Raw genomic sequence first — 11,015 nt, forward strand, 5'->3', positions numbered from 1 at the left:
CCTCTTTATAGGTAATCTTAGCTTCTCCACTATTGAAATAAGAGCAAGCCTCAAAATCAAGGGCTTGGCCTATTTTCTTGGGGAGTCCCCAATGGTTGAGAAGGTACTTGTGGTTTGCCAGATGGGAAAGTTTAAAAGTTTCTTTTTTTTTTTTTTTTACCTTTGGACCCTCAAGGGGCTCTACCAATACTTTTTAATTATCAGCTCACCATCCTCCGACATGTATCCTGGTACTGCATTAAGCTATATGAAATTACAAGGTGTCATCCCCATTCTGGACCCCAAGAGTTTTGGGTGATTTACAATGAGCTATACAGACAGGTTGATTTAGAATGTGCATTACAGAAAATTTACGTTCTAGACATAATAACCCTCTCTGCTCTTGGTCTCATACTGTAAGTGAAGGTTTAGTATGCATACACTATCATCCTTTACCCTGTAGTCTGATTTACCTTAGTTCCAGCCAGATTAGCTTCATTTTTATCTCTAATTGAGGCGTGATCGCTATTTCAGTTACTTCAACTGTTATTGTATATAGCTATGCTAACTTCAGGACTGCTGGTCTCCATTTCTGGGTCTTAGGTGTCAGAGAGTTATTCAAAGTAATATGAATGGATTTTTATGTCCTATTTTGATTCTACTGGGCTTTAAATTGTGATAAAACTTGTTTTGAATAAAAAACTAGAGGCATGTGAGATAAGAGCCATAGAAACTTGGATTTGTACCTTGCAGGGAATATTAGTTTTACAAGCAGCCAGGATGCGATATGACAGAACTAGAATGGCTTTTAAAAGGGAGAATTTAATAAGTTACAAGTTTACAGTTCTAAGCCTATAAAAATGTTCAAACTAAGTTATCCAAGGAGAGGTACCTTAATTCAAGGAAGGCTCATGGGTCAGGAACACCTATGTCAGCTAGGAAGTCACGTGGCTGGCATCTGCTTGGTCCCTTTCTCCTGGGCTCCTTTGCTTTCAGCCTCTGTTCATGTGGGGTTCCTTACTTTGCTTCTCTGGGGTTGGCTTTCATCTCTTGGGTTCCCTTGGCTGGCCTCCAGGTTCTGGCTTACTTAACGTCTCATGGCAACATCTACTGGGCTCCGAGCATCCATAAACATCCATGTCTCTGTTCTCCAGGTGTCCGCATCTGTCGGCTCTGCTGCAAAGTTTCTGTCAGCTTTGAGGCTTCTGTTGTTTCTCTTGTTTCTGGTTCTTCCAAAAATTCCCTCTTTTAAAGGGTTCCAGTAAATTAATCAAGATCCACCTGGAATGGGTAGAGTCACATCAACATCTAATCAAAATATTACACCCATAATTGGGTGTGTCACATCTCCATGGAGATAATATAATCAAAATTTTCCACCCTGCATGTTAAATGAAGATTAGAAGAAATGGCTGCCACCACAAGATTGAATCAGGATTAAAACATGGCTTTTCTGGGGTACATAATATTTTCAAACTGGCACACAGGTGGTCATTTTCTCTTTTCAAGCATTTTGTCCACCACCTGTTCCTCAGAGACACTTTCAAAATCAAATTACATCATTTAGAACCTCATGTGTTGGAGGTTTATACTTATGGAACTTTAACTGATGAGTCCCATGTATGTACATATTTATATCAGGATTTTTATAGTTATATTATCATAAGAATTCAGGTCTAGAAATGAGCCTAGAATTAATCATGTGAAACCCAAGCTCCTTATCTTGTAAATAAAAGAACTGAGTCTTACAGAAGTAAAGAAGTCAACCCAAAATTGCAAGGCTATTTAACAATAGAACAAAAGATTGAATCAAGGTTTCCAGAGGGCCTTTTTAATGCTACCCCTCTTAGCCCCTACAATCGGGAACAATCTCCTACAAACTGGGAATTTCATGAATAATAATCATGAAGGATGGAAGAAACCAATTTTCTTGAATACAGATAGGGGCCCATTCTTTTAACTTAATGGTTTACATGATTTTCAGACTAAACACATTTTCTATTTATGTGGCACGCGTGGAAAACGTAGTCCAGATGAGTGCTGAATGTTTGCAAAATAAAATGTGGCTGGAGAAGAAGAAAAATTAGAATAGTGAAAGAGGTAGTCTTGTAAATACAGAGTCTGGAAATCTTAAAGAATTATCTCAGATTGGTGGAAACTAAGAAGAACTGCCAGTTTCTAGATATTGATATTCTCTTGGAGTGACTAATCACTGAGGTCTGTGCTATTAGACTCATCTCTGTGACATTGGTATGATGCAGCTAAATTGTATTATTTTTATTGAATCCTGGCCCCTAGTGGCCCCGTCCATATTCCTGAGCCCCAAGCAGTTCCAGTATTGAAGAAAGCCTGGACATAGCAGGGAACTAGTAAGCAGAGGCAAGGCAAGGAGAATACAAGCAAGAACTGCCTCCCCATTTCAGGGGCCACTGACACCAAGCTTTGTACTTTCCTAAGTCACTTGCATAGCCCTTGGTGCATGGCTACTCAAAAAATAGTTCTAGACCAGGTGAATGGATAATGAATTAAGGAATTATTTTTTTGCAAACTATATTTAGTTTAAAACAACATATTCAGATGCCAACCAAACTGAACATTCGTATCAATAAATGCAGCTCCATACCATTTGTAAAGGAAAAAGACCCTGGCCACAACTCTCTTACCCCATGTAGCCTCATCTTGAAAACAAGACACAACCTCTCTCTGCATTTGGAAGAAGAAAACAATTCATTTTTAAAAAATTCAATGCCCTGTTTTTTAACTTTTTAATTGTATAACGTAACATATATACAAAGCAAAGAAAGAAAAAGGCAATAATTATCAAAGCACTCTTATTTAAAAGTAGTTATAGAACAGATCCCAGAGTTTTTCATGGGCTACCATTCCACCATCTCAGATTTTTCCTTCTAGCTACTCCAGAATATTGGGGGGAAAAAAAAAAATATATATATATATATATATATATATATATATATATATTTTTAATCATCACAATCAACTTCTTTTCTTCTCTGTGAAAAATAATGTTTAATCAAAAAAGCAATAAATTTCAAAGTACATTGCAACAATTAGTTGTTGTGCTGGTTTGAAAGGAATGTGTACCCTGGAAAAGCCATGTTTTAATCCTGATCCATCCTGTGGAGACAGTCAATCTTTTAATCCCTAGTCAGCACCATAGGTTGGAAACTTGATTAGATTATCTCCGTAGAAATGTGATTTGCCCAATGTGTGTATTAACTTTGATTGGAGGGGGATGTGACTCCACCCATTCCAGGTGGGTCTTGATTAGTTTCCTGGAATCTTTTAAAAGAGGGCAAGCATTTTGGAGAGAGCCATAAGACAGAGCCACAAGAATCACTAGAGCCCACATAGCCAGAGACCTTTGGAGATGAAGAAGGAAAACGCCCCTGGGAGAGCTTCATGAAACAAGAAGCTTGGAGAGAAAGCTAGAGGATGTCACCACGTTCACCCTGTGCCTTTCCAGTTGAGAGAGAAACCCTGAACTTCATCATCCTTTCTTGAATAAAAGTAACCTCTTGTTGGTACATTAATTTGGACATTTCCATGGACTTAGAAGTGTAAACTTGTAACTTAACAAATCCCTCCCTTTAAAAGCAGTTCTGTTTCTGGTATATCACATTCTGGCAGCTAGAAAAAGTTGTAGAACAGATTTCAGTGTTTGGTATGGGTTATAATTCTACAATTTTAGGTTTTTATCTCCAGCTGCTCTAAGGTATTGGAGGCTAAAAGAAATATCAATATAATGAGTCAGCAATCATACTTGTTTGTTAAACCCTACCTTCTCTGTATAACTCCACCATCACCTGCAATCTTTCTCTCACCCTTTAGAGGTATTTGAGCTACGCCCATTCTAACCTTTTCGTGTTGGAAGGGGCTGTCGATAATATAGGGTAGGAGCATGTAACTTAGTTGATGTTCTGGAAAGCAATGCATTTACTTTTGTAAATAAATTTAGCACACACCGGTGGTGGTGGCTTCTCCAAAGAGAGTAGCGGCAAAATCTTGACATCATAGCAGCTTCACCATTCCCATGATTCAGGAAGAAAGTCCTTTTCCTACTATCTTAGGACAGTTGAGTCCTGGGATCCAAGAGAAATAATATGTGCCATATTCCCTGGGTTGTGGGTGAGGACATCCCACCTCAGAGAAAGTCCTGAGGAAGGAGCTCACAGGCTGGGAGTGAAGTGGGCACCTGCTCGCACCCCAGCTCTTCAGGCTGCAGGGCTGTGCCCGGCATTAGAGGAGCAGCACTGAGAATGTCTGAGGTCTGGCACTATGGGACTCAGTTTGGAGCAGTGTCATTACGGGTGAGAGGGAAGGAGCCATTTGTTGGGAGCTGGAGACAGGAAAAAGCTCTGCCTACACTAAAGGAAGAATAAACCAAAGGTGAACAGTTCTAGCTGATAAAGTTCTTGAGGTACATTTTCTTTTTAAGAAAAAGTTGACTCTGTGTTAGATGAATCCAGACAAAGCCTTACCTGTGCCTATGCATGTGCATGTTTGCGAGCATCATTTCCTCCCACATTCCTTGTGTCTTTACCATTCAGGTTAGCAGAGCCTGAGGAAGTAGTGAAACACAGAGTAACTGAAAACATCTGGTACTCCATGTTTCCAATCTATAAGTAATGGAGGCTTCAGTCGTTCGTTTTATTTATGCAATGTGTCTTTTCCACAAGTAAAATTTCTTTAGATGAGATAAAGTGACTTTTAGTTTTCCTAATATATTTTGCTCCAAAAAGTTTTAAAAGGCATCATTTTAAAAAAATTCAGCCTGAATTATTAAGCGGCATGAAAAGAAAGTTTCTCCTGTCATACAGAGGCTTACCAATAGACCACTGTTAAGGGAGGAGATTGCACTATCTACCTCAGACACGCTCAAAACGTGATCACTTGATGTGAACTATTTATGTCAAGGACTGAAAGACATCAACTCTTAGGAATCATTGAGGAAAACTGTTCTTCAAGTCCTGTGGTTTTAGTGATCTTTGTTCTTCTCAGTGTTCCACTTTTTGTTGTAAAAATGCAAGAACTCCCCACACTGTGGCACTAGAGAAAGAGATTTTTAGTCAAAGTCACAGCCAAAAGTATTTTTAACATTAGGAGAGAATATATATATATACATATACATATATTTTTACATATATATGTGTGTGTCATTATGCTGCAAAGCAAAAAATACTGCTACAAGAAGTAGTATAAGGTGGACAGCTGTGGCTCAGTGCCTGATGTGCCGGAGACCCAGGTTTGATTCCCAGTGCCTAGCCATGTCAAAAAAAAAAAAAAAAAAAAGAAGTATAACTATAGAAACAAAGTATTATAAAGTACAGATGGACTACTTTAACTGGTAGTGTGAGGAAAGTTATATGGTAAAGTGGCACTCAGATTGGGCTTTGAACAATTTGTTGAGTTTAACAAGAAAAAAAATTAGAGGTTGCACAGTCGACTGCAGAAGTAGTATAAGGAAAGGCTTGGGGGTGTGGACATTTATCCTCTGTTTGGGGGCTAGTTGAAGACCAGCATGGTGGGAACGTCAGGTATGGAGGAGACGAAGGCTTATAAGGTGGTCAACTGCACTTTTGCATCCAAAGCCATTCCTCAGGTGTGCTGGTATGAAATGATGTATGTACCCGAAAAGCCATATTTTAATCCTAATCCCATTTTGTAAAGGCAGCCATTTCTTCTAATTCCTATTCAATACTATATGTTTGAAACTGTAATGAGATCATCTCCCTGGAGATGTGACTCAATCACATTGTTAAACTGGATTAGGTGGATACGTGTCTCCACCCACCTGGGTGCGTCTTGATTAGTTGACTGGAATCCTATGAAAGCGGAAACATTTTGGAGAATGAGAAAGATTCAGAGAGAGCAAAGAGAACAACAAGAGAGAAAGGCATGAGATTCCAGGAGATTCAGAGAGAGCAGACAACACTGCAGCACCACGAAGCAGAGAGTCCACCAGCCAGCGATTTTTGGAGATGAAGAAGGAAAACGCCTCCCAGGGAGCTGGAGAGAAAGCCAGCAGATGATGCCATGTTAGCCATGTGCCTTTCCACTTGAGAGAGAAACCCTGAACTTCATCGGCCTTCTTGAATCAAGGTACCTTTCCCTGGATGCCTTAGATTGGACATTTCTATGCACTTGCTTTAATTGGGACATTTTCTCAGCCTTAGAACTGTAAACTTGCAACTTATTAAATTCCCCATTTTAAAAGCCGTCCCGTTTCTGGTATGTTGCATTCCGACAGCTAGCAAACTAGAATTTGCATCCAATTCTGGTCTATGACATGGTAAAGCTAATCTCTGCAGACTGCTCTTTCCAGGCCCTCACCTCAACCAGTTTATGACCAGTTTCAGTCACTGAGAGATACTGACAAGAGATTAGAAGGTTGGAGTAACTAAGATATTAGGCAATTTTGTTTCTCTCCTCTCTCACTCTCTTGGGCATGCTCTCTGGCCAGCAATTGTCTTAGTTTGAAACAGGCTGCTATGACGAATACCACACAGTGGGGTGACTTAAACCACAAGAATTTATTAGCTAATATTTTGAAAGCTAAAAGTCCAAAAACAAGGTCTTGACAGGTTATTCTTTCTCCCAGAGTCCATAGAATTCTGGTGCTATTTTGCAGCAAAACTTGGATTCCTAGGCTTGCATCTCTGCCTTCTTCACGTGGCAATCTGCCTCATTCCCTCACTTCTTCAGGAAAATCCATTATGATTTTAATTTATCTAAAGAGTTCAGATTCTTACTTCTGGTAACACTACCTTGTCACATTGTTCTTCCAGCCTTAAAGGAGGGTGCAGGTAATCTAATGAGTTGCTTCTCATCTTTCCCATCACTTACTTCTGTAGCCAAATTTCTGCATATGCCTCATATGTACAAATCTGGTGAATACAGATGATCATGAGGCTGGTTAATAAAAGGGGTAATGGCTTCAATTGCATCTCTCTTTGCCTTTTCCTTTTTTAGATGTCTACATTTAAAACTAGTTGTTTTTGTTGTTGTTTTCAATTCACTTTTAATGAGTCAGGTTCACATCCTATCAGCTCTCTTATGCTTTCTAGTCATTTCATTTCATCTCCAAACATCATTGAGCCTCTATTATGTGCCAGAAACTATGCTAATTGAACTCTGCTCCCCAACCACGTAAATAAATAATTAACACATAGTGTGATACTGCTTGAATCGATATCTACAGAGTCAGCAGAATGCAATGACAAGGGAACTCAATTCCTAATTGAGGGGTGGAGGAGGAGAATAGGGGGAGAAAAATCATAAAAACCAGGTCAGAGAAAGATAAATAACGATAACAAGCATTTATCTAGTGCTACTGAGTTTCAGACACTTTTCGAAAAGTGTTTTAGATATACTATCTCATAATCCTCAAATAAATTTTCTTAGATGGGTACTAAAATTAGCCCCATTCACCAGAAAATAGAAAGTAAATAGCTCTCCTCAAAGCAGAGGCTAGCTTAAATCATTTTGTATGTAGTCTGATTCCAGCACCCAAACTCTTAACAACTTTCCTTTAATAACTTGTGCCTTCAAACACATACAAACACACACATGCACGCACACCGCACAAATATTTTCATCTGGGCTTTGAAGATTGATAAATTGAGAAAAAAGTTTTTCTGAATTGAAAGAATAATATGAACAAAGACGGAGAGACAAGCCACACGCATAAATATGTCCAGGAAGAAGACATTCAGTGGAGCTCTTGCTTTTTGTTTGAGATCAAATGTGTCCAGATTAAGAGAGTTTAGTATGACAACCTAAGTCGTCTAGATTTAATCCTATGTAGTTGAATCCATGGTTAATTCTCTGTGGACAAAGTGTTAGCAAGGAAAGGCGTATTAGTCGGTCACCATAAGTGTTGAATATTGTGCAAATTCCTGTTCTGCATGTTCACAAATACGTTAAAGTTGGATACATTAATACTAGTTTAAAATGCAGTTGTGCGCAAATCATAGGTATGATATAACACAAGACATAACAAAACGTAACACAGTAATTCCAAATACCATCACACACTCAATATCAGAATCAAATTGCTTTCCATTTAAATATTGCATTTTTTATAAATTAACAGATTTCTAAAATTTTCTGTCATAATAGTTTCCTATTACAGCCGTACTTGTTTTTATTTTAGCTACAGAATTCTACCTTCAGCAATATCTCTATTTTGTAGAGCATCAACCACTAGGGGGCAGACATGACCAAGCCATTTAGGAAATTATTTGCTACTTTTAAATTTGAATTTGAGTTACAGCGTGCTCTTGAAGCCAAAGGCGTATTTCCGTTAAAGCTATATGCCTGAACAAGCAAAACAAAATGATAATGCAACTTTCAGTCTCTGTGATTTTCTTATGTAGCCACCAGGTCGAAGTTTTATCTTTTTCTATCACAGTAAAATTAAAATTATGACGGAAAGACAATCTGTTGCTCCACAGAATTGATATTTCATGCGGCTGAGCTTGGGTTTCTAAGTGTAAATACTGTGACAATCCAGTTATGTCTACTATCTAATTTAACCCTTGCCACACACTTTTGAAGAAGTACTATTTTTTTCTTTATTAGAGAAGTTGTAAGTTTATGGAACAATCATGCATAAAATACAGGATTTCCGTATACTGTCCTACTATTAACACCTTGCATTAATGTGTGACATCTGTTATAATTGATCACAGCACATTTTTATAATTGCATATTAGCTATTGATAATAATTTAATTTAGAGTCCAGTATTTGTGTAGTGTACATCCATGAATTTATTTTAAAGTTTTATTCAATACCATGTACACCTCACATTTACCCTTTTAATCATATTCAGATATATATTTGATTACTGTTAATTATGTTCACAATGTTGTGCTTCCATCACCACCATCCATTACCAAAATGCTTCCATCATTCCAAATTGGAACTCTGCGTATATATATATATATATACATACACATATATATATTTTGTATGCTGTGTGGCGGGGTCACATTTCATTATTTTTCCATGCGAGTATTCCATTATTGCAGCACTATTTGTTGAATTTTTGTTTGTTTATTTTGCTTGTTTTTTCTTGGGTGGGGGGGGTGGGAAAAGTGCATGGAACGAGAATTGAACCCGGGTATCCACATGGCAGACGAGAATTCTACCACTGAACTACCCTTGCGCTCCTGGAACCCTGTACATTTTAAGCATTAACTTCCCATTTCCTATCCTTACCGCATACCCTGGTAACTTAATTTCTCGACTCTGACTCTATGAGTTTGCTCATTTGTTTCAAATCAGTGAAAGCAGACTATATTTGTCCTTTGTGTCTGGCTTATTTCCTTCAACATGATATCTTTAAGTTGCATGTATCAGAACTTCATTCCCTTTGATGACTGAATAATATTACATTGTGTGTGTAGACTATATTTTATGTATCCATTCTTCAGCTGATGGATACTGGCGTGGCTTCTGTCTTTTGGCAATTGTGAATAATGCCAGTATGAACATCGGTGTGCAAATATTTGTTCAAGTCCCTGCTTTCAATTCTTTTGGGTATTTTACATTGCCACCAGCCACGAATGAGTGCCCCATTTCTCCACATCATTGTCAACACTAGTTATTCTCCACTTTTTTTTTTTTTTTTTGCACGGGCAGGCACCAGGAAATGAACCTGGGTCTCTAGCATGGCAAGTGAGAATTCTGCCATGGAGCCACTGTCACACTGCCCCTCCTTTTTTTTTTAATAGCATCTATTCTAATGGGTATGAAATGGTGTGATGTGATTGTGACTTGTACTTCCCCGGTGACTATGGTGTTAAGCATGTGCTTTTCTGGCCATTCATATATCTTCTTTGAATATTTTCTTCCATCAGATAGGATGTCATTTTACTTTCATGATAAAGTCCTTGAAGGTAGAAAAGTTTTCAATTTTAATGAGGTCTTATTTATCTATTTTTCTTTTGTTGCTTGTGATTACTATCATCCCCATCCTACAGATGGAGAAATTAAATCAAGACTTTAAAGAGGTCACACACTATGTGGCAGAATAAGAACTCAGATTCACTTTTGTCTAATTCCAACTTTTGTGTGTTATTGCTTCTCATTTTTCCTGTTGTAATTATGAAATATATAATACGTGCAGAAAGAGTATGTGTGCAATTTAAAAATAATGGTAACTCAAATTATGATTCACTACTACCAGGTTCAAAATAAAAGACATGACCAGACCACACAGAAGCATTTCATGTGAGTCCCTCACTAGCTGTAGTCCCTCCCTTTGAAATGTTCTCACCAACTTCACCTTTGTGATCACCCTTCCCTTTCTTTACTTTGGAATTGTGTGAGCTTTACGTAAATCTAATAATTCTAATATTTATGTATATATATTATTTCATATCTTGCTTCTTTTGGTTTTAATATTATATATATTTTTAGGATTCATCCATGATGTAATATTTAGTTATAGTTCTTTCATTTTCATTACTCTATGGTGTGCCATTGCAATGTACTACAATATCATTTATTATTGTTACCAGAAAAAGGCCGTGGATTCTTCTGCCCAACGTGTTCAATAATCAATTCCTAAGACACCAGGGTTTCAAAGAGAGAAAGAGTTTATCACTACATATGTAGTAGGAGAGCAGACAGCCTAAAATTTCTCTCCCTGAGTTTACAAGATTCGGAGTTTTTAAGGATTCCAGCAAAGGGAGATTAGGTCATTTCAGATAGTAAATTCAAAGTAGACAAGAAAATAGTGTTAATAGTAAGTTCAAAGCATAAAAGGAAACATTGTTAAAGTTAACATAAGTTGAAAGGAGCTATCTATCTTTAGCCAAATGGCATAGCCTAACTGAGCCAAAAAGAAAACATCGCTAAGGTAGGTTAACATAAGAGGGCTGAGCTGTCTTTCAGTGGCGGAGTCTACTGGATATGATTTGCAAATGTAAGGGATGGAGGCTAGTTAATGACTGTTTTCCTTAGCACTGAGGGGTATAAGAAAATAACCAGATAAAGGGCATTCCAGCT

This window comes from Tamandua tetradactyla, chromosome 11, assembly GCF_023851605.1.
Source record: "Tamandua tetradactyla isolate mTamTet1 chromosome 11, mTamTet1.pri, whole genome shotgun sequence".
In the NCBI taxonomy this organism is placed as follows: domain Eukaryota; kingdom Metazoa; phylum Chordata; class Mammalia; order Pilosa; family Myrmecophagidae; genus Tamandua; species Tamandua tetradactyla.